At 49.1% G+C, this 23,103-nt stretch overlaps 1 protein-coding gene and 1 long non-coding RNA gene across 3 annotated transcripts in view; one reads left to right on the top strand and one right to left on the bottom strand.

Moving 5' to 3' along the window:
• The window catches only part of LOC105474606 (G protein subunit gamma 4), a 96,344-nt gene that overhangs the window by 67,735 nt on the left and 5,506 nt on the right, over positions 1–23,103 (bottom strand). The gene's annotated exons all lie outside the window — the stretch shown is intronic.
• Positions 18,356–22,339, top strand: LOC139357358 (uncharacterized). Of its 2 annotated transcripts, XR_011610348.1 has the most exons (4): positions 18,356–18,442; positions 20,661–20,835; positions 21,063–21,239; positions 22,206–22,339. It is a non-coding gene; the product is annotated as an uncharacterized lncRNA (long non-coding RNA). The 2 variants fall into 2 exon arrangements; XR_011610346.1 differs by lacking the exon at positions 22,206–22,339 and having other exon boundaries at positions 21,063–21,288.

Raw genomic sequence — 23,103 nt, 5'->3', positions numbered from 1 at the left:
TATTTTCTAATTTCTCTTTTGATTTCCTTTTTGACCCACGGGCTATTTAGAAGTGTGTTGTTAGATTAGGTGAGGTTAGATTCTGATCTCAGCTTAATTTTTAGTCTTTGCAACTCCAAGAGACGTGAGCAGTGGTATGAATCCTAATTCTGTTCTCAAAGCTTTTGCTATGTTATTTTCATGCTGTCCTAAGCATGTGCAGTTAAGGGGTGAGGCCGGAACTTCTGTGCTTCATAGAAAGAGTTAGATGAGGCTGGGCACGGTGGCTCGTGCCTGTAATCCCAGCATTTTGGGAGGCTGAGGTGGGCAGATCACTTGAGGCCAGGAGTTTGAGACCAGCTGGGCCAACATGGTAAAACCCCGTCTCTACTAAAAATGCAAAAATTCGGCCAGGCGCTGTGGCTCACCTGAGGTCAGGTGGCTCACCCAGCACTTTGGGAAGCGGTGGCTGGTGGATCACTTGAGGTCAGCAGTTCGAGACCAGCCTGGCCAACATGGTGAAACCCTATCTCTACTAAAAATACAAAAATTAGCCAGGCGTGGTGGCTGGTGCCTGTAATCCCAGCTACTCAGGAGGCTGAGGCAGAAGAATCGCTTGAACCTAGGAGGCAGAGGTGGCAGTGAGCCATGATCGCACCATCGTACTCCAGACTGGTAACAGAGTGAAACTCCATCTCAAAAAAAAAAAAAAAAAAAAAAAAAAAAAGAAAAAACAATTAGCCGGGCGTGGTGGTGCATGCCTGTAATCCCAGCTACTCGGGAGGTTGAGGCAGGAGAATCACTTGAACCCGGGAGGCGGAGGTTGCAGTGAGCCGAGATTGCGCCACTGCACTCCATCCTGGGCAACAGAGCGAGGCTCCGTCTCAAGAAAAAAAAAAAAAAGAATGAGATGATCCACTTCTCCCACTCTCTCCTCTCCAGGGTTTCTGCCACACCCTCCAGTTCAAAAGGGCACCTTTTCCTGTTTCCCTGACCAGAAAGACAGGGTTTATCTTGGAGATTTAGCCTGTATGCAGCCACCACTGCACAACTCTGAACTGGGGCCCGTTCTTGGGGCAAAGCTGTGAGAGAAAGGAGAAAACGAAAAAAAAGGATCACAGGGTTCCCTTTCCCCAGTTCCTCTGGCCAGCCATGTGGGGTTTCCATCAGAACATTCGCTACCGGCCTGGCCACCACTGCAGCCCCGCTCCTGGGCCCACTCAGGGCAAAGTCGAAAGAATAAAGGAGTAAACAAATGTAAGGGACATTCCCATCCACACAGGTCACTTCGTGGCTTCTGCCTGTCCTCCGCAATCCACATGCTCTTGTGTGATTCTTGAGTCCTCAGGGAGTTGCTTTTTATGTTTTTTCCAGTGTTTTTGCTGCAGTCTGCAGGAGAGACAGACTGTTGTGGGCTTGCTCCATCCTAGGCTCTCTGTGTGCTACTCCCTCTGCTGAGAACGCTCGTCGTTTCTTGTCTGGTGAGCACCCATTCCACTCCCATACCTTGCATCAGCTGTCCTGACCTCCAGGGCTTCTTTCCCGACCACTTTCTCCTTTTAAATTCAGAGCGGAGGATGCCTCCGCCACAGCAGCCCCCCTCATCGTGCTGTCTGTCTGTCTCCCCAGCAACTAGCAGCTGGGGTAGGAGAAAGACCTCCTCTTCCATGCACATCTCTGTATTCCCAGCTTGCAAAAAGCTGATGGAACAATGATTATTTCTATTATCTATCTGATTCTCTACTAAAGAGACAGAATGGACATCTAAAAATAATAATCACAATAACACAAAAACTCCACAATGTTTAAAAGCTGTGAGCCGAAGACAGAGGGCCCTCCAAGCCTTTGCCTGGCCAGAGTACAGGTGAAAAGAACGTGCCTGAAAAGCGTGGCTCTAGCAGTCCCTTTGAAGATCATCTAGTAGTTCAGTCTGTGTGGCCAATTCATTTTTTTTTTTTTTTTTTTTGAGACGGAGTCTCGCTCTGTCACCCAGGCTGGAGTGCAGTGGCATGATCTTGGCTCACTGCAACCTCTGCCTCCTGGATTCAAGTGATTCTCCTGCCTCAGCCTCCCAAGTAGCTAGGATTACAGGTATACACCACCATGCCTGGCTAATTTTTGTATATATATATATATATATTTTTTAGTAGAGACAGGGTTTCACCATGTTGGCCAGGCTAGTCTCAAACACTTGACCTCAAGTGACCCATCCGCCTCAACCTCCCAAAGTGTTGAGACTGTAGACGTGAGCCCCCGCGCCCGGCTGCCGGTTCCATTTTGACATGATGTTGTTTCAATAGAAAGGCTATTTTTACAAAGTAGAAAGTGACAGAGGAAAATTATACTTTTCAGTTTTCCATTTCATTTTTTAACTGAAGAAAAGACAAAAGCTGTCACATTCCAGCTTCTAGCATTATTCAAGAAGAATGAACTTTCTATAAACATTCCTCAGGCAAACCATTCATTTTCACATTCCTGAAGAATTAACTTTTTTAAGAAACAGGATGACTTTGTTCCAAAGTATCAAGGTTTTGCTTTACATAGTGTGTAATTTTACTTCTCATTTCATTTGCTTCTATGAGATTTTTTTAGCACCAAGACAGATCAAAGAAGGTTTCCTTGTTGTCTTTGGCTCCACTACCATTTCCTCTCCCAGCTCCTCGGCCAACTGGTTATTTGCTTGACCAGGAGTGCTATTTGCAAACAGGCTCCTGAATGCTGGGAGAAGATGGTTGCTGGTAAATTGCAGCTTGTGGGAAAATCTGCAACACACAGCTGACTTTCTGGAATGTGGGGAACAGCTGACCTGTAGGTCCAAGGAGGAACCAAAGCCTGCTGAGGACCCCCACTGAGGTGCTGGTGGATGCGGGCAGCTGCCAAGCTGAGGAGGAAGGGGTTTGCAAGAAGCAGGTCAGAGCCCCAGCATGGCAAAGGGGCTCTGGGGCCTTAGGGGAGGGAACGAAGATTGATGTCTTTTGCAGGCCGACCCTGTGACAAAGCCACAAGAATGATATCCCTTTCTCTTGCTTTCCCCGTTTGCCCTGGAACGGTACTTTTCTTCCCCATTTTCCCAGCCTTCTTTTGCAAACTTCCCGGCATTAAAAAACAACAACCACCACCAAAAAAACTTTATTTTTTAGAGCAGTTTTAGGTTCATAGCAAAGGTGAGCAGAAAGTACAGAGTTCCCATATAACTCCTGTCCCCAAACAGGCACAGCCTCCCCCCATGAACATCCTGCACCAGAGTGGTCCGTTTGTGACCATCAATGACCCAACGCTGACACATCATTATCCCCTAAAGTCCATAGTTTACGACAGGGTTCACTCTTGGCCCTGTACATTCTACGGGCTTTGACAGATGTCTAATGACATGTGCTCACTATTATGGTGTTACACAGAGGAGTTTCCTGCTCCACCTACTCATCCCTCCCCGACTCCAAATTCAGAGCGGGGGTTGCCTCCGCCACAGCAACCACTGACCTTTATTCCGTCTCCATACTTCTGCCTTTTCCGGGATGTCATATAGTACGTAACCTTTTCAGGCTGATTTCTTTCACTCAGCAATACATACGTAAGTCTCCTCTATGTGTGTCATGACTGGATAGCTCATTTCTTTTTTAGTACTGAATACTATTCCATTGTCTGGACGTTTCACTGCTTATTTATCCATTCACCTACTGAAACACATCTTGGTTGCTTCCGAGTTTGGGCAATTATGAATAAAGCTGCTATAAACATCTGTGTGCAGGTTTTCGTGTGAACATAAGTTTTCAACTCAGGAAAATTCCAAGGAGTGCAGTTGCTGGAGCATATGGGAAGAGGAGGTGTCGTTTTGTAAGAAACTGCCAAACTGTCTTCCAAAGTGGCTGTTGCATTTTGCATTCCCCACAGCAATGAACAAGAGCGTCTCTTTCTCCAGGTCCTGGCCCGCTTTGTGTATTCTCAGGGTTGTGGATTTTGGCCATTCTAAATGGTGTGTAGTGGTTTCTCCTCCTTTTTATTTGCATTTCCCTAATGACATGTGATGTTGAGTTTCTCTTCAAACGCCATCTTTGTATCTTTGGTGAGGTGTCTTTTCAAAACTTTTGCTCATCTTTAATAGGATTTTGTTTTGTTTTGTTTTCTGTTGAGTTTTAAGAGTTCTTTTGTATTCTGAGTAACAGCATTTATCAGATATGTCTTGCAAATGTTTTCTCCCTATCTGTGGCTTGTCTGCTCATTTTCTTGACTTTCCCAAGCTTTTCAAAGCTCATAGGCAGGGCCTGGACTAGAGGGAGGCTAGTGAGGGACCCAGAACACAGAATTTAAAGAGGTGATCTATCTCAGGGCCTTGCAAGTGTAATGCGAAACGGCCGAGTGCCTCTTTACATTCTCACCTAATTCTGGCCCTGCCAATGTGGTCAGACCTCAGCAGCACTAATGTCCAGCCCCACCGTCTACTGAGCAAACTCGTCACTCTCTGATAGGACCTTTTCCTTGACCATTGCTGCCAAGACAGCCGCTTCATAAAGAACAGCAGGCCAGGTGCAGTGGCTCATGCCTGTAATCCCAGCACTTTGAGAGGCCAAGGCAGTTGGATCACTTGAGGTCAGGAGTTAGCGACCAGCCTGGCCAACATGGTAAAACCCTGTCTCTACTAAAAATACAAAATACAAAAATTAGCTGGGTATGGTGGCGCACGCCTGTAATCCTAGCTACTGGGGAGGCTGAGGCAGGAGAATAGCTTGAACCCAGGAGGTGGAGGTTGCACCATTGCGCTCCAGCCTGGGTAACAGAGTGAGACTCTATCTCAAAAAGAAAGAACTTAGAACCCAAATTAGAGACTGTCTTTGGGACTGGGAGACTTTCTCATGACAAGAGGAGGAGAAATGCACCATCACTACGCACAGACCTGAGGGAGGCTCTGTCCCTTTGCAGCATGACTTTCTGAAAGCTGCCTTCTCTCTCCTAGCCTGGAGTTTTCACACCGTGGAATAGGTAAAATGCGCTTATCCCATGATATAGTTTTTTCGTTTTGGGGTTTTTTGTTTTGTTTTGTTTTTTTTGAGACAGAGTCTCGCTCTGTCTCCCAGGCTGGAGTGCGGTGGCGCGATCTCGGCTCACTACAACTTCCGCCTCCTGGGTTCAAGCAATTCTCCTGCCTCAGCCTCCCGAGTAGCAGGACTACAGGCGTCCACCACCATGCCTGGCTAATTTTTCTATTTTTAGTAGAGACAGGGTTTCACCATATAGGTCAGGCTGGTCTCGAACTTCTGACCCTGTGATCCATTCGCCTTGGCCTCCCAAAGTGTTGGGATTACAGGCGTGAGCCACTGAGCCCGGCTGACATAGTTTTAGATGAAATGAGATCATATGAGTGAAGGGTTTGGAAAACTGTCTAGTACGGCTCAGGGGCCATAAGGAAGTGGCAGCTCTGACCACCACGGATGCACGCAGGAACCAGCTGCCGCAGTGAATCTGCGCTTTAGACTTGTGCTAAGACCGTTTACAACAGCCTCTCCCCAGGACACTGTTGGAAACTGCAAGTCTTCTGGGGACGTTAACTTCATCAGAGAGGAAGACTGGAGTATACTGAACTCTTTGAAAGGAAAACCAAGTTCCTTAGTTTCAACCATGAGACTGGATAGTATTTTGTGATATCAACCAATATTTCCCCATTCAAGGAAGGGATGGGTGTGATGGGTTAAAAAAACAGACATGGGGTCGGGCGCGGTGGCTCACGCCTGGAATCCCAGCACTTTGGGAGGCTGAGGTGGGCAGATCACCTGAGGTCGGGAGTTCGAGACCAGCCTGATGAACATGGAGAAACCCCGACTCTACTACAAATACAAAATTAGCCGGGTGTGGTGGCGGGTGCCTGTAGTCCCAGCTACTCGGGAGGCTGAGGTAGGAGAATGGCTTGAACCCTGGAGGTGGAGGTTGCAGTGAGCCGAGATCGCGCCACTGCACTCCAGCCTGGGCGACAAGAGCGAAACTCTGTCTCAACAACAACAACAAAAACAGACATGGCCCAAGGGTCTTTCCGGTTTTTGTTTCCAAAAGCCTAAACCCCAGAGATGAGAAAGAATTCAGAGAATAGGAGGACAATGTCTTGGCCAGAAGCAGGAGGAAGAAGAGCGTTGCCCCCAGGACCCGAGAGTGACCCTCTCTGCAAGCTGGGGTGGTTGGGGGCCACAAAGCCTTGTTAGGAGATGGGGGAGGGGGGTTACAAGACCCTAGAACAAAATGGCCATTGGGTGCCCTGAAGTGGAGGAGGTCATGGGCAGTCTCGTGGAGAGTTTTGTGCCCCCAGGCAGGACCCGAGACCACCAACAGCAACCAGCCTGAAGAGTCCACACCCAGATGATGGTGGCCTAGGGGTCACTCAGCAGACAGATACCTGGTCCTGTGAAAGTTCTGGGGAAACGCTGAGGCAACCCCAAGCAAGCCAACCAGGCAGAATGCATGCTTCCATTTGAGTTTTTAAAAATTTAGAAAAGTCACTTTTCCCACATATCCGAATGTGTGGATTGAGACTCGCATCAGCCCTATTCACTTTGATCCACGGGTGCTAGCCGTGGCCCTTTTTAACCGCAGCGTCCCTGCAGCAAGTCCAGCCTCCTTTCTCTGCGTGGCTCCTCTCTCGGTTTGCCATTCCCTTCACTTTTGTATTTGTAGAGTCTTTAGCTTCCTTCGGTTCTGAGCACGACCCAGGAGACGGACACGCATTTCCTCTCCGACAAAACTGGCACTTGTTCTCTTTGGAAGCGATAAAGTCAAACACTTGCTTGATTTTTTTTTTTTTTTTTTTTTTGCTTTTTTGTTTGTTTTTAGAGATGGGGTCTCACTCTGTTGCCTAGGATGGAGTGCAATGGTGCAATCACAGCTCATTACAGTCTCAAACTCTTGGGTTCAAGAGATCCTCCCGCTTCAGTCTCCTGGGTAGATGAGACCCTAGAAGCGTGCCACCATGCCCCTCCAATTAAAAATTTTTTTTTTTTTTTTTAAGACAGGGACTTGCTTTGTTGCCCAGGCTGGTCTTAAACACCTGGCTTCAAGCCATCCTCCCACCTTGACCTCCCAAAGTGCTGGGATTACAGGTGTGAGCCACCACACCAAGTTGGGATAATTTTTCTGAAATGTCAAATGCAATTACAAGAAACAAAAAAATTGGTCCCAACTTCTCCTGTATGGTGTGAAAAATTAAAGAATTCAATGCAGTTGCCTTTACTCTCAGGGACCTAGGCCTCTTCCACTTGTATGCTTTTGCTTCCCCTATTTTATTTACTCTACGCCTCCTTGACTCAGCACCCACATCTTCTTGTGAAAAGCCATCTCTGCCTATCTTAAAGGGTTCATTCTGAGGCTACCAGCCTCTCAAAGCCTTCTTTCTTTCTTTCTTTCTTTCTTTCTTTCTTTCTTTCTTTCTTTCTTTCTTTCTTTTCTTTTCTTTTCTTTTCTTTTCTTTTCTTTTCTTTTCTTTTCTTTTCTTTTCTTTTCTTTTCTTTTCTTTGATGGAGTCTTGCTCTGTTGCCCAGGCTGGAGTGCAATGGCACAATCTCGGCTCACTGCAAACTCCACCTCCCAGGTTCCAGCGATTCTTCTGCCTCGGTGTCCTGAGTAGCTGGGACTAGCATGCCCACATGCCCGGCTGATTTTCATATTTTTAGTACAGACAGGGTTTCACCATATCGGCCAGGCTGATCTCGAACTCCTGACCTCAGGTCATCTGCCCGCCTAGGCCTCCCAAAGTGCTGGGATTACAGGCATGAGCCACCGTGCCCAGCTCAAAGCTTTCTTGAGCTGGCTAGCCACCTTGGCCCGTAGACTTGAGCACTTCCCTTCATTTCTATGACACTTCTGGGTTTTTATTGTCCTCATCACATTATTCACCTCTACTTATCCTTTCTCATGTTGGCTGAAATGAGTTATTTCCAATATTTTGTCTTGTACAATGATGTTATGAGCATGTCTCTTGCACGAGAATTGTTCCAGGGTAGATACTACAATAGGATTAGAGTTGGTGAGTAGAGATGCCACACATCTTCACTTTTACCCTTCCCTGTCTGTTAAAATAGAATGAGAGTAGCCTCCATTCCCCATAACTTCACACACACTAAACACACACTCACGAAAGAGGCTGGTCATCTTTACTCAAGATATTCAAGAATTCTCTTGTGGGGCTGTTTCAGAAAGATCCCCAAATTGTCAGCACCTTAAAACTGCCAGATACACATCTTCAAATGCCGTAAGTACTTAATGTTTGCTGCTGAAAGCAGCAGTCTGTGATTCAACTACTTGAATAATCAAGACCAACAGCCTGATGATGCCACGCTCTCATCGCTTATCAGATGCTGTCATCAAGGCCGAGCAGCCAAAGCCGGGTGTTTTGTTTGTCCTGGGAATTCTGATGAGAGCCCACAGTTTGCAAAGCGCCAGCCAGCACAGCCTGAGACAGCAATTCAAGGAGGCCCCTGGAGCAGGCTCGCCTGTCATACACGAGGCCTGTCCAATGGCTCAGGCTGCCCCAGGAATGACCAGAAAGTCACCATGGGAGTGTGGACGCAGCTCAGAATGACCGAGACAAGGGCCTGTAGGCTCGAGGGACACTGGCTGTGGGAGAGGAACTCTGAAATACTACTGTAGCTGGTGTTAGAAAAAAATTAATTGGGTGGCCAGAGGCTGAGAGGGCTGTTTTGCCTAGGATTCTGACCTAAGCAGACTAAACCCAACTCAGTGTCAACGGTAAAATGAAACGTAAGTCTAACCAATCACAAACCACCGGCTAACTTCTAATGAGAGACTCTCCTTTTTTTTTTTTTTTTTTTTGAGACAGAGTCTTGCTCTGTCACCCTGGCTGGAATGCAGTGGTGTGATCTCAGCTCACTGCAAGTTCCGCCTCCCAGGTTCAAGCGATTCTCCTGCCTCAGCCGCCTAAGTAGCTGGAATTACAGGAACACACCACCACACCCAGCTAATTTTTGTATGTTTAGTAGAGATGGGGTTTCACCATGTTGGTCAGGTCTCCAGCTCCTGACCTCAGCAAAGGAAGTATTTATTTTTTTTTGTTTTGTTTTTTGTTTTTTGAGATGGAGTTTTGCTCTTGTTGCCCAGGCTGGAGTGCAATGGCACCATCTTGGCTCACTGCAACCTCTGCCTCCTGAGTTCAAGCTATTCTCCTGCCTCAGCCTCCTGCGTAGCTGGGATTACAGGAATGTGCCACCACGCCTGGCTAATTTTCTATTTTTCAGTAGAAATGGGGTTTCTCCATGTTGGTCAGGCTGATCTCAAACTCCCAACCTCAGGTGATCCACCCTCCTCGGCCTCCCGAAGTGCTGGGATTACAGGTGTGAGCCACTGTGCCCAGCCGAGACTCTCCACTTTAACTGATCAAATATTTTTCCTTTGTCTCGCTTCCAAGAAAACCTTATAAATGTTTACGCCTCACACCCCCTTAGTGGAGCCCTGAACCTCTTACAGTTCGATGCTCTCCAATTAATGAATCACCCTCTGCTCGGATAAATTCTCTAAAATTGTAATGTGTCTAGGTTGATCTTTCCACACCGGTTACACACTGTTCCACCAGCTGAGAACCTCTGGGAAGCGCCGTCCTGGAGCATGCAGCCCTGAGGGCTGATGGGCATCGAAGCCTTGAGAGGAGGCCCGGTGCCTGGACCCCAAAGTGACTTCTGTATTAACACTGTTTGCATGCCCAGTATAGCTTACTTTTTTCTTTTCTTTCTTTTTTCTTTTTCTTTTCTTTTTCTTTTTTTTTTTTTTTTTTTCAGATGGAGTCTCACTGTGTCGCCCAGGCTGCAGTGCAGTGGTGCTATCTTGGCTCGCTGCAATCTCCTCCTGGGTTCAGCGATTCTCCTGCCTCAGCCTCCCAAGTAGCTGGGATTGCAGGTGTACGCCACCACGCCTGGCCAATTTTTGTATTTTTAGTAGAGATGGGGTTTCACCATGTTGGCCAGGCTGGTCTCGAACTCGGGTGATCCACCCGCCTCGGCCTCCCAAAGTGCTGGGATTACAGGTGTGAGCCACCACTCCTGGCCACTTTTTTCTAATTCCTATGAGTGGCAATACGTGGATGAGTTCTCAGTTAGCCAAAAGATGGCAAGAATACTTCCTTATGTGCACACCTCAAACAGCAGAGTTTAAGTGAAGCCTGGGAGGGCCTGGAGGTCACCAGCAGAGGGCGGTGTGCCGAGGCTTGCTGCTTCCCAGCTGAACAGCACCTCATACAGAGCGAGGCTTAGTTGACAGGCCTCCCTCCCTCCCTCCCTCCCTCCCTCCCTCCTTTCCTTCCTTCCTTCCTTCCTTCCTTCCTTCCTTCCTTCCTTCCTTCCTTCCTTCCTTCCTTCCTTCCTTCCTCCCTTCCTCCCTTCCTCCCTTCCTCCCTTCCTCCCTTCCTCCCTTCCTCCCTTCCTCCCTTCCTCCCTTCCTCCCTTCCTTCCTTCCTTCCTTCCTTCCTTCCTTCCTTCCTTCCTTCCTTTCTCTCTTTGACAGGGTCTTGCTCTGTCAACCAGGCTGGGGTGCAGTGGCACCATCATGGCTCATTGCAACCTTAAAATCCTCCTGGGCTCAAGTCATCCTCCTGGCTCCTTCCCGAGGAGCTGGGATTACAGGCGCACACCACCATGCCCAGCTAGTTATTTTATTTTTTGTAGAGACAGGGTCTCGCTAGATTGCTTAGGCTGGTCTCCAACTCCTGGGCTCAAGTGATCTTCCCACCCTGGCCTCCCAAAGTGCTAGGATTACAGGCATGAGCCACTGCACCCAGCCACTGCACCCAGCCACTGCAACTAGCCACTGCACCCAGCCACTGCACCCAGCCAACATGTTTTTCATCTGTGTGCAAAGACTGAATACCCAGGCTGCAAAATGAGCTCCCAGAATTGAATTAGAAAATTCTGCCTTACAAGTACAAACAGAGAAGTGGTTCTGGAGATGTGGTTTAACCGACTGGAAAAAGTATTTTTCAGACTGGAAGAGTGGATGAGGAGCCGCGAGACTTGCTTTTAATCATATTTCTATTTAAAAGAATTATTTTTATGACTTTGAACAAGGTTTTTTCTCTCTGCGTTTTAGTGTTCCCTTTTGTAACTGTCTGTCATCTTCCTGCTCTAAAACGATTAGAATTAAGTAAAATGCCTCAGCTGCGAATAAAACCAAGATGACAACTTGGTACATTCATAGAATATTAGAGATTGTCATCGGCCTTTGTTGAGATTAAGTAACAACTTAATGGCTTGATTCTGAAAAAAACAAAAGAAAAAAGAAAAAGAAAAAACGTAGTTATGTAGTTTTCATTCCAGATTAGAAGCATGGATGAGACCGACTAACTATTCAAAGACAATTGTTTTTAAAAGAGGAAGGAAGAACTGATCTTGAAGGCTGTCACCCACAGACACTGCTGACCATTCAAAGGATCTCTCTACGGTGGTTATTCAGACTTTGCAGACAGGCTGATGTCTGTGGCTCAAGTACGCCATGCATGGAAGAGAGTATTTTGGCAGCAGTGGGGAAAAAAAAAAAAAAAAAAAAAAAAAAAAAAGGGCTCATTTAAAAAGCCTGGAAATAATCTGGATACTTTCCAGGAAAAATGACACAGAGTCTGACGCAGTTGCTGTTGTTGTTTTAATGAGTGACAGCCTGCTGCTGGTCCCTGTGATATGGTTGTTCATGGAGACTTGTCCCTGAGCAGCAGAGCTGGCAGTATGAATGGCAGGCCGGGGATGGAGACAAGCAGGGATAAGTTCCACTTCTTCCCAGCAGCCAAAAAAAGCCACAGATGACAAGATCTGCCCTCCGTGCCAGCACCCCTTCACCTGAAATGATAGAACTTCTCATGTACCATATGGCGGGACAGTGCTGGCAACCCTCTGAGCAAGACAGTCTGCCAGGGAGGCTGGCTCTGGTTATTTCTCTTTTTATTTTACTTTAAAACTTAAATTTTTTTTAATTTTTGAGATAGGGTCTTGCTCTGTTGCCCAGGCTGGAGTGCAGTGGTGCAATCATAGCTCACTGCACCCTTGAACTCCTGGGCTCAGTGATCTCAGCCTCTCAAGCAGCTGGGACTACAGGTGCATGCCACTGTGCCCAGCTAATTTTTAAAATTTTTTGTAGAGACAGAAGTTCACTTTGTTGCCCAGGCTGGCCTCAAACCCTTGGCATCTTGCAATCCTCCCACCTCGGCCTCCCAGAGTGCTGGGATTATAGGTATAAGCCACTGCGTTTAGCCTGTTTCTCCTCTCAACCAGAAGTCACCCGGTGGTGGGTGAAGAAGCACCTGGATGGGAAAACTCCAACCAGGATAAGGCCATAAAAAGCAAGAAAAATGTACACATGGCCCAGCTCATGGACAGTCTTTATAAGCAAATAGGGAAGGATAAAAAGACCAGTATCTAAATGTAAGAAGCAGAAAAATAAAGCTCTGGTCCTAGGAAAGGTTCGTGGTGGGAGATGGGAGGATTCAGGGTGGCATAGTTAGTCCCACTGGTCACTAACTAGTCCCCACTCCTCCAGGGAGGGTGAGGGATCAACCAGTCTCAAAATTACCCTCCACCCCTGCACCAGGAAGACTCACCCACTCTAAAGCTTCCCAGTCACAGGTGGTTACTGTCTGGGGCCAGTGGCATGGGCAGTAAAAAGAATTTACCAAGACAGTCACAGGTAAAGAAATGCAGATTTATTAGCAAAAGCATGGAAATATGTTGCAAGAAAGCAACAGGCAAGTCAGCAAGAGAGGAGCTGACTGGAGGAGACAAAGGCTTGCTGGGGATTTATAGGATGGAACTTGTTCTGTGTGCTGGAGAGGGCTAAGTGCAGTACTGATGATGTCAAAGCGGCAGTGAACTAATTTGCATTTTGCTATCAGCCGAGGGTCTGGTGATATCTGGGTACAGGAAGATCGTGAGTTATTTGCGCAGATGGGCTATGTGTCCTGGACCACGAAGAAATGCAGACTGATAGCTTATCTGTATTTTCTTTCTGCTTTCCCTTGCTCCCACCAGCCTGGCTCCTTGTTCCTAATTAGGACTGCATAGTAAGGCTGCCTTTCTTTGCTGGCTGGGTGTGGTGGCTCACGCCTGTAATCTCAGCACTTTGGGAGGCCAGGCGGGCGGATCACCTGAGGTTGGGAGTTTGAGATAAGCCTGACCAACATGGAGAAACCCCATTTCTACTAAAAAATACAAAATTATCCAGGCGTGGTGGCACATGCCGTAGTCCCAGCTACTCAGGAGGCTGAGGCAGGAGAATAGCTCGAACCCAGGAGGCAGAGGTTGCAGTGAGCCAAGGTGGTGCCATTGCACTCCAGCCTGGGCAACAAGAGTGAAACTGTCTCAAAAAACAAACAACATCAACAACAACAACAACAACAAATAAATACTTCCTTTGCTGAAGTTAGCAGCTGATAGACGAAGGCAATACAAAGCAAGGTATAGACAGTGAATAAATTTAGAAAATGTAGCAGAACATGGCATTGTTAATGAATCATGGAGTACCAGAAATGGAAGGATTTTGCAAACCATGGTTCCAACGGTTTTAAAGCACAAAATTTAAACATTTAGAAGTCAGGTCCCTTCTAAAGTCAGTCAGACAAATGCAGTCTCTTACAGCCTCGTATGGTTTGGATATTTGTCCCCTCCAAATCTCATATTAAAATGTGATTCCTTTGGGAGGCTGAGGGAGGCGGATCACCTGAGGTCAGGAGTTCAAGACCAGCCTGACCAACATGAAGAAACCCTGTCTCTACTAAAAATACAAAATCAGCCAGGCATGGTGGTATGCACCTGTACTCTCAGCTACTTGGGGGGCTGAGGCAGGAGAATCGCTTAAGCCTGGGAGGTGGAGGCTGCGGTGAGCAGAGATCATGCCACTGCACACCAGCCTGGGCAACAAGAGCAAAACTTCGTCTCGGAGGGAAAATGTGATTCCCAGTGTATGGAGGTGAGGCCTGGTGGGGGGCATTTTGGGTCATGGGGGTGGATCCCCCATGAATGATTTGGTGCCCTCCCATGGTAACAAATGAGTTTTCCCTTTATTAGTTCACAGGAGAGCTGGTTGTTTAAAAAGAGCCCGATACCTCTTCCCAACTCTCTTGCTCCCTCTCACCATGTGAGATGTCTGCTCCCCCTTCACCTTCTGCCGTGAGTGAAACCTTCCTGAGGTCTCCCCAGAAGCAGATGCTGGTGCCACACTTCTTCAACCTGCAGAACTGTGAGCTAAATAAACCTCTTTTCTTTATCAATCACTGAGCCTCACGTATTTCTTTATAGCAACACAAAACTGACTAATACACGGCTGTATTTTCAGTATCTGTTGCCTCAGAAGATACATAATGACGAAGCTGTGATTAATTCAGTAACACACTTAAATTCATTTTTATTAATCCCAAAGGCGTCTATGCACACTTGCAAATTAATTAGCAGGACACAAACACGTGGCGGTCTGCAGTTGCTCTACACAGGTTTCCTGGTTGTGCACCTGTATTCAGAGACCCCTTGCAGTGGCTCTGAAGCCCCAGCTTCCACCTTGAGGAAGCTGAAGGGCAGAAGATGGAAGGCAACTTAACCTCCGTAACCAACCAGTTAGTGTTTGAGAACCTGGTATTGCTGCACTGCCAGGGGACACCCAGGTAGTGGCCAGGAACCTTCCTCTCGCTGGACAGGTGAGCCCAGACTAGTGTGGGGAGGAACTGGCTCTCTCTCTGCAGAGGGAGAATATCCTGAGAGACGGGGCTGGGCTGTTTTCACCGTGCTTCCTCGTGCCTGCCCCTCCTCTGACCAGCCAGAGTTATCCACACTGCCTCATGGGGAATGAGGATGATTAAATAGAAGTGCAAAGAGGAATTTTGCTTTTTACTTCCAAAGTGGGTTCTGAAAGCCTTCCTCAGGAACAAGTTTTAGATGCCAAAGCTTTTGATTTGTTTGAGGAAGGCTCTTTGGGGACTCAGAAAAAAGGAACCCCAAAGGCACCAGAGTCCTGCGGTGAGGCCTGGGGCAAGGTCTAGGGGAGCCCCGTGTAGAGGAGGGCAGCTGGCGCTGAGCAGCAGGCCTACATTCCCTCCTCTCTGTGACATGGGGAGCAGTGCCTGCAGGAAGCCATGGCCATGCAGGGGCATGGCGCCCACGCTGAGGCCTCCCGTCAGAGACCTGCATATCTCCACGGGTCCTCCAGCAGGGCACTTGCCTGTGCCCTGAGATGTTGTTCAGCCTCAACCAAATTACTCCATACAACAATCTCATGTTAAGACCAGAGATCCGATGAACCCTCAAAGGAGGGTGGGGTCCCCAATACTGACAGGTGATGGTATGCAGATGCCCCAGCGTTGTGCTTCTGTACCTGGGAGGGACACATCGGAACTGGATTCTGGGACCCTATTTCCTTGTAAGTGCATTTTGGGTGTTTCCCTGCTAGCCCAGCCGTGCTTAAGAGGCAAGAGGATGCCCTAGGAACGGTGTGGAGTTCGAGTGGAAGCCCTGGGTGCCATCCTTGCTCTGCTAGGCACCTAGTCCTGATGGTGACTCTCCTTTGAACCACAGTCTCCTCATTCAAGAATGGGGATAAAGATCCCGCCTCCTGGCATTTCTGTAAAGATCAAGTGGACAGGGTACATGAATGCTTTTAGCCAACTGCAAAATGCTAATCAAATGCTAGTGATTACTCCTTTGAAAATCCAAGCACAGCCTGCAAAATACTTGGAATATAAATTGAGCAGACATATCGGGAGTAGTTTCAGGTTATGCTTACGTGTCCTTTATTTAAAAAAACAATACTTAAAACACCACCTAAAAATTCCTCTGACCACTTATTTCAGTCAAACGCTGGAAGATGGGGGATTCTTTACATTAAAGAATTAGAATGAGGCTGGGCACAGTGGCTCACACCTGTAATCCCAGCACTTTGGTAGGCCAAGGTGGGGGGATCACTTGAGGCCAGGAGTTCAAGACCAGCCTGGGCAACGTGGCGAAACCCCCTCTCTACAAAAAATGCAAAAATTAACTGGGCGCGTTGGCGCGCGCCTGTAATACCAGCTACTAGGAAAGGCTGAAGCATGAGAACCTCTTGAACCTGTGCGGTGGAGGTTGCAGTGAGCCGAGATTGCGCCACTGCACTCCAGCCTGGGCGACATAGCAAGACCTTGTCTCAAAAAAAAAAAAAAAAAAATCAGAATGAGGAAAACAATGGTGAGGTGGAAACAGATGTTTGAACCCAGGAGAATTTTCACTGCATAAGGATGCTGTGGGCACTTACACCAGATGTCTGCCCTTCACTGCCTGGCCAGGGTGGCACTTTTAAACCATCTGATAATGGAGAGAGGCGGCACAGTCTGTATGGGCACACAGCTCAGTCTGCAGCTGACACCACGTGTGGGCGCACAGGGCCCGAGGAGCTGACCTCTGCTCTTGTGGCACTCCCAGTCTGGCACAGACTTGAAGAGACCACCGAAAAGGAGCCCAGGCCAATGGCCTGCAAAGCCACTTCCCTCCACTTGGCCAAGAAGAGCTTCCCGGAGCCTAGCTCCTGCCTGCTCATCTGGCCAGCTTCATCTTCCAATGCTCCTGTCTCCCCATAAGCCCCAGCTGCTGGACTGCTGTTTTTAAATCCCTCCCAGGCAGGAGGAACAGAACAGAGGTGAGTAGGCAGGTGCAGGCCCTGGAGCCTGAATCTGCTCCTTTCTAGCTCCCGAACTTTGGGCAATTCCCTTCACCTCCCGCTTTCCTCCCTTCAAAATAGAGGAATGGCTGTATTGGTTTCCTATTGCTGCTACAACACATTAAACTTATGGCTTAACACAATGCAGTTTTATTATGTTATAGTTCTGGAGTTCAAAAGTCTGAAATGGGTCTCAATGGACTAAAATCGAGGTGCCAAGAGAGTTGTGGGTGGAAGCTCTGGGGAGCATTTGTATTTCTGCCTTTTCCAGTGTCTATGGCCATCTGCAATCCTTAGCTTGTAGCTCCTCCTGCATTTTATTTTAAATTTTACTTTAAGTTCTGGGATACATGTGCAGAACGTGCAGGTTTGTTACACAGGTATACATGTGCCGTGGTGGTTTGCCGCACTTATCAACCCGTCATCTAGGTTTTAAGACCTGCATGCATTAGGTATTGGTCCTAATGCTCTCCCTTCCCTTGCCTCCCACCCCCTGACAGGCCTCGGTGTGTGATGTTTCCCTCCCTGGGTCCATGTGTTCTCATTGTTCAGCTCCCACTTATGAGTGAGAATATGCAGTGTTTGGTTTTCTGTGCCTGTGTTAGTTTGCTGAGAATGATGGTTTCCAGCTTCATCCATGCAAAGGACAAGAACTCATTCTTTTTTATGGCTGCAGAGTATTCCATGGTGTATATGTGCCACATTTTTTTTTTTTTATCCAGTCTATCATTGATGGGTCTTTGAGTTGGTTCCAAGTCTTTGCTATCATAAATAGTCCTGCAATAAACATACGCGTGCATGTGTCTTTATAGTAGAATCATTTATAATCCTTTGGGTATATACCCAGTAATGGGTCCTCCTGCATTTTTAAAGCCAGCCCAGCAGCATCCCCCATCTTTCTCTCAGACGCTCCTATCTTCCTCTTATGAGAACCTTTGTGATGACATTGGGCCCTCCAGGTGTTCCAGGATCACCTCCCCATCTCAGGATCTTTCCCTTAATCACGTTTGCAAAATCTTTTTTGCTGTGTAAGATTCACAGATTCACAAGTTCCAAGGATTAGAGGGTGACCATCTTTGGGGACTATGATTCTACCTACCACAGTAGTCTTCAGGAATAAGTAGTTCATACAACATAAGACACTTAGAGCCTGGTCTGCAGGAAGCACTTCATAAATGTGAGCCAGAATCATCCTCACTTGCTCAAACAGAGTCCCCAGCCTGGAAGGCTTTCGCTTTGCACTGGCTGTGCCCTGATGGTTCCATCTGGCCAAACCATGAGACCTCCTTCCAGAGGCCATCCCTGTCCTTCTGGGCCAGGCTTGGTGTCCTGCTGTGTTGAGGTGGGAGCTGTTCTTAATTCCACGTTGTGTGCTTTTAAAATTTTTATTTGAGAAAGGGTCTTACTCTGTTGGCCAGGCTGGAGTGCAGTGGCACGATCTTGGCTCACTGCAACCTCTGCCTCCTGGGTTCAAACGATTCTCCTGCCTCAGCCTCCTGAGTAGCTGGGATTACAGGCCTGCGCCACCATACCCAGTCAATTTTTGTATTTTTAGTAGAGACGGGGTTTCACCCATGTTGGCCAGGCTGGTCTTGAACTCACTATCTCAGGTGATCTGCCTGCCTTGGCCTCCCAAAGTGCTGGGATTACAGGCATGAGCCACCGTGCCGTGCCCCGTGTTGTGTCATAATCGTCTGTCTCCCTCACTGGATTGTAAATGCCTCAGGAGCAGGGATAACCTCTGACTTATCTTTGCATTCCTACCCCGAGGATATGGCACACAGTCGCTGTCAAATGTCTCCTGGATGGTTCACGGGTGAAGGTAGGTCTGTGTCCTTTGGGGATGCCCAGAACCTCAGAGCTGCCATTGCTGCCTGTGGGAGGGGAGCAGTGGGGGGGAGCAGTGGGGGGGAGCAGTGGGAGGGGAGCAGTGGGAGGGGAGCAGTGGGAGGGGAGCAGTGGGGGGGAGCAGTGGGAGGGGAGCAGTGGGGGGGGGAGCAGTGGGAGGGGAGCAGTGGGGGGGGAGCAGTGGGAGGGGAGCAGTGGGAGGGGAGCAGTGGGGGGGGAGCAGTGGGGGGGGAGCAGTGGGGGGAGCAGTGGGAGGGGAGCAGTGGGAGGGGAGCAGTCGGGGGTAGTCTCTAGGTGGGGGTCTTGTGCTCCGGCAGAGGCAGCTCTTCAGGGTGGTAGCTGGTTTTCCCACAGAGAAAGCTGTCTCTCACCCCAAGCAGGGGAGGACAGATCCACGCGTTCAGCCTCGGGGGAGACCTGGTGTTGCAGGCACATCATGCTTACGATGGTCAAACCCTCACAGCCCCATGAGGAGAGGGAGAGGGGGCACAGGACACAGGAGCCTGGGGATGCTTAGGCAGGTTGGGGGGAATCAGATATCAGGAAGAAGGACCCACAGAAATCACCTGGTTCAATGTCTCTCAGATCTGGTGGCTGCAAAACTCAAAGACTCATTCCCGGACCCTAGCCCAGACCCACTACGTCAGAATGTCCAGGGGGTGACGCCCAAAAGGGGTATCTTAAGAACTGCCCAAAATGTATGCAGCCAGGTGTGGGAACCACTGCCGCATCTACCTTAGACTGTATACACAGACTGTGCTACAAGTAAATGGTTCTCAAAGCAGGTGTGTAAAACAGAAGGAAGGATACACACATCATTCAATAGACTCATTGTGAAGCTGCCAGACCACACATCAAGGCGAATACATAAGACAGTCCTTGCCAAGCTGAGACTTCGAGCCTGCCTGAATCCCCGCAGGGTGGAGTTGAGGGCGGCCTCTCTACTTCATCAGCCCCCAGGCCTTCGGACCTGAGGGTCTCTGATCCAGTCTCTTGGGGCCACCACACGCTGTAGGGCTCCAGGAAGGGTCAAACTGCCCGGGGGGTCAGAGCTCTCCCTCCCTTTTGTTGCTGTTTGGTGCCTGGCGGGTCAGAGGTCACTGGGCCCAGAAGCCCTAGTCCCTGGATGGGTGGAGCACCCACAAAACAGCCAGGCTGTGAAGAGGCCCACTTTGGAGTGAGAAGGGGATACCGCTCGCGTGTCATTTTGCAAAAAGAATCTCTGTCTCTTCCTCTACCTTGAGTTACACTAGCTCCTTTTGGTTAATGTGGCTTTCTTATGTGCCAGGGGTGAGGGGAGGGGAGAGCCAAAAACTTATTCTGTCAGGAAGGCAGTTGGGCATAAATTAATCTATAGGCTGAGTGCAGTGGCTCATGCCTGTAATTACAGCACTTTGGGAGGCTGAAGTGGAAGGATCACTTGAGGCCAGGAGTTCCAGACCAGCCTGGGCAACATAGTGAGACCCCATCTCTACAAAACAATTTTAAAAGAATTTAGCTGGGCATGGTGGTGGGCAACAGTCGTCCCAGCTACTTAGGAGACTGAAGTGGAAGTTTCACTTGAGCTGGGGAGCTGAAGATTGCAACGAAATACCATCACATCACTGCACTCCACCTGGGCAACAGAGAGAGACCCTGCCTCTAAAAGTAAACAAATAAATAATTGGCCTGGCGTGGTGGCTCACGCCTGTAATCCCAGCACTTTGGGAGGCCAAGGTGGGTGGATCACCTGAGGTCAGGAGTTCTAGACCAGCTTCGCCAACATGGTGAAACCCTGTCTCTACTACAAATACAAAAAATTAGCTGGTGTGGTGGTGGGCACCTGTAATCCCAGCCACTAGGGAGGCTGAGATGGTGCCACTGCATTCCAACCTGGGTAACAGAGCAAGACTCCACCTAAAAATATAAATAAATAATCTGTGACTCCACCAACACGCTCACCTGCTGGCTCCACGTGCATCAGATGAGCTCATTTGGGAGGTCACCTTAACCTGGAATCAACACAGCAGGTCCTCCCACAAGCAGCCTATTTAAAGTGCGAGCCACCCCTTCCCCGGAATTCCCTACCTCCCAGCCTTGTTTTATTTTTCTGTCATGCACTTACTATATCTTAAATGCGTATTTATTCATGTACTTGTTTAAACTACTTTTGATTTTCTGACTTCTTATCTTTGGTCTGATTCCTCCACCAGAACTTCTACGAGGGCGGGGATTTTTCACTCCCCCCGCCCCACCCGCAACTGCCTGCGTTTTCGTAGCCCTAGAGCTTCGAAAGTACGGTGCGGAAAAGCAACGAAACACAGTAAGAACTGTGTGGAAAAGGAGAGAAAACCAGACCGCAGGGGGATTTCACAGCTAACCACAGAGGTCTGAGGAGAACGCGGGGTGGAAGAACCCAAGGGAGGCCGGGCAGGGGCGGGGTGAGCCCTGGCCCCCTTCCCGTGCAGGTGTCGTGGGTAAGCTGTCACAGTTAGTTACTGTGAAGCAGGGCCAGGGCCAGCCCTCCTGCCTCGAGGCCACTGTCATTTGGGGGTGGGAAAAAAGTGACCGGGGGCAACTGAGCAAAGCACAGAACAGAAACTCCCTCTCAATAGAGACCCATGCACGGAAGGACGATACACTGCGATTCCCCGACGTGGGCCTGCAGCGAGAGACGGTGCTAACAGCATCCCAGCCAATCTGTAAGCATCAGGGGGACGAAGGAATCGTCAACAAGAGGCAGAACCGCAACTGCTCCAATGCAGAAAGAATGAGTCATCCAGGAAGGCAAGGTGGTGGCGGGTTGGCTGTGGTTTTGCAGAGGCTGGCAGGAGGGGCAGGGGACCAGGGAGAAGGCAGGGTGGGGGAGGGGTCTCCTTTAAGGAAATCAGTGCATGAAAGTCTGTGTAAGAAAGGGTGTGCCTCTTACAGAAGGATATTTGTTTTGTCCTAAACTTGCTGTGTGTTCTTTGAGGCGCGGGCCTCCCTGCTTTGTCATCACACCTTGGATCACTCTGGGCAATCTCACCCGTGTAGCTTAGCCTGGGTCCAGCCAGACCTCTGCTCAGCTCTGCACGTACACGCCCCCTGGATGTCACCTCCTGACTTGGCAAGTCACACACCCTCTCTCTACTTGCCTAGCTTCATTCACAAAACCAGGTTACATTACCCCTCGTCCATCCATGCTCAGTCTGGAAACCCTGGGATCCCAGACACCAGCCTCTCCCTGCCCCTCCATTTCTGATCAGACAGCCGCCCCTACTGACACTAGGGCAGGGGCACCCTCGGATGTTAGCCAGCCTCCCTGTCCTTCCCCTCCTGCCCCACGCCTCCGGCCTTCCCCACACAGCAGTCACAGCCAGAGGGCCGAGGCGGGCCTGCTGCCCGCTGCTTCTGCCAGACAAAGGCCCTGGATTCCCCATTCTTCATGGTCAGTCCCACCTTCACACCCGGGCTCTGATCAACCTTTCTGCTCTCTCCACTCCTCTTTCATGACCCTGGGCCCCTGCTGGGTCCCCCCCCTCCCCCGAAAGCCCTTTCTCATTTGCCTGGCTTGAAAACCCCGCCTCAGCTCACCAGGGCCAGCTCAAGACACCCTCTGTTGTCACACCCTCTCTGCACTGCTCTCGGGAAGAACTAACGCTCTCCCTGTCTGTGCACTAACCCAGGGTAGGTGGGCTGTTTTCACACACGCACCCCCTCTAGGTTCTGACTTCTCTGGAGTGTGTGACATATCACATTTGTTTCTCTGTCGCCAGTGCCTAAACCACCTGATGCATGTATTTATTGCGGGTGCTTATCACACATGCAGTCAATGAACGCCTCACAAATGTATGGTTTACATAGTCTTTGATGAACGCATCTATTGCTGGATGTTTCACATACAGTCTTTGATGAACACATCTATCGCATCCAGCAGCATATCTGTATTGAAAAAGTCCTTCCATAGCATCCAGTAATGAAAAGGAAGGTGGCAGGGAGCAGTAATGGACAGTAAAACTAAAAACACCAGGAAGATCCACAGTGAGATCAGCAGAACCCTAGGATGGCAAATCCACGATAAAATTTCTGTTGAATAAAAACGTGCTTGGGTCCAGCCAGCCATCAGCTTCTTTCAGACACTATTGACTGCAACAAACTCTAGCACAAGGAGAGAGTCTAAAGAGAAACTTGTTCAGAGGATGCTGGACCATCCATCAGTGAGCACAGCAAACCCGAAAAGGCGGGGACATGGCAGAGCAGGGGCTGCAGGCACACTTGCTGCGTTGTTGATGGAGCACACACAGAAAGGTCTGCCCAAGACAGTCCCAAAAGGCACAATTCTACAGAATCAACCAAGTGGAGGGGAATGGCAGTGAAATGCCAAACTCCTGCTGAAAGGTTGACGGGTACAGCCTTCCAGAGACAGCGGTGGGTGATGGGGACCCGGGCACCCAGAGGTCCAGATCAGCAAAAGAGGCCAGTGACTCTGTCTCCATCAGATAAATTCAGCCACAGTGGGAGGGAGCGTGTGAGACCGACGAAGGCCTCGCCCTGGATCTGCACCTCACCCTGGTCCAGAGAGAATTCAGTGGCCAGCAACACTGCCACTTCCCCTTTATTTCCCTTGAGGTCAACATGTTGGAATTCTCTACTCACATCCACCAAGACACCCTC

The sequence above is a fragment of the Macaca nemestrina genome, chromosome 1 (genome assembly GCF_043159975.1).
Source record: "Macaca nemestrina isolate mMacNem1 chromosome 1, mMacNem.hap1, whole genome shotgun sequence".
NCBI lineage: Eukaryota > Metazoa > Chordata > Mammalia > Primates > Cercopithecidae > Macaca > Macaca nemestrina.
The sequence above is the reverse complement of the archived record's forward strand: the minus strand, read 5'-3'. Positions and strand labels throughout refer to the sequence as shown.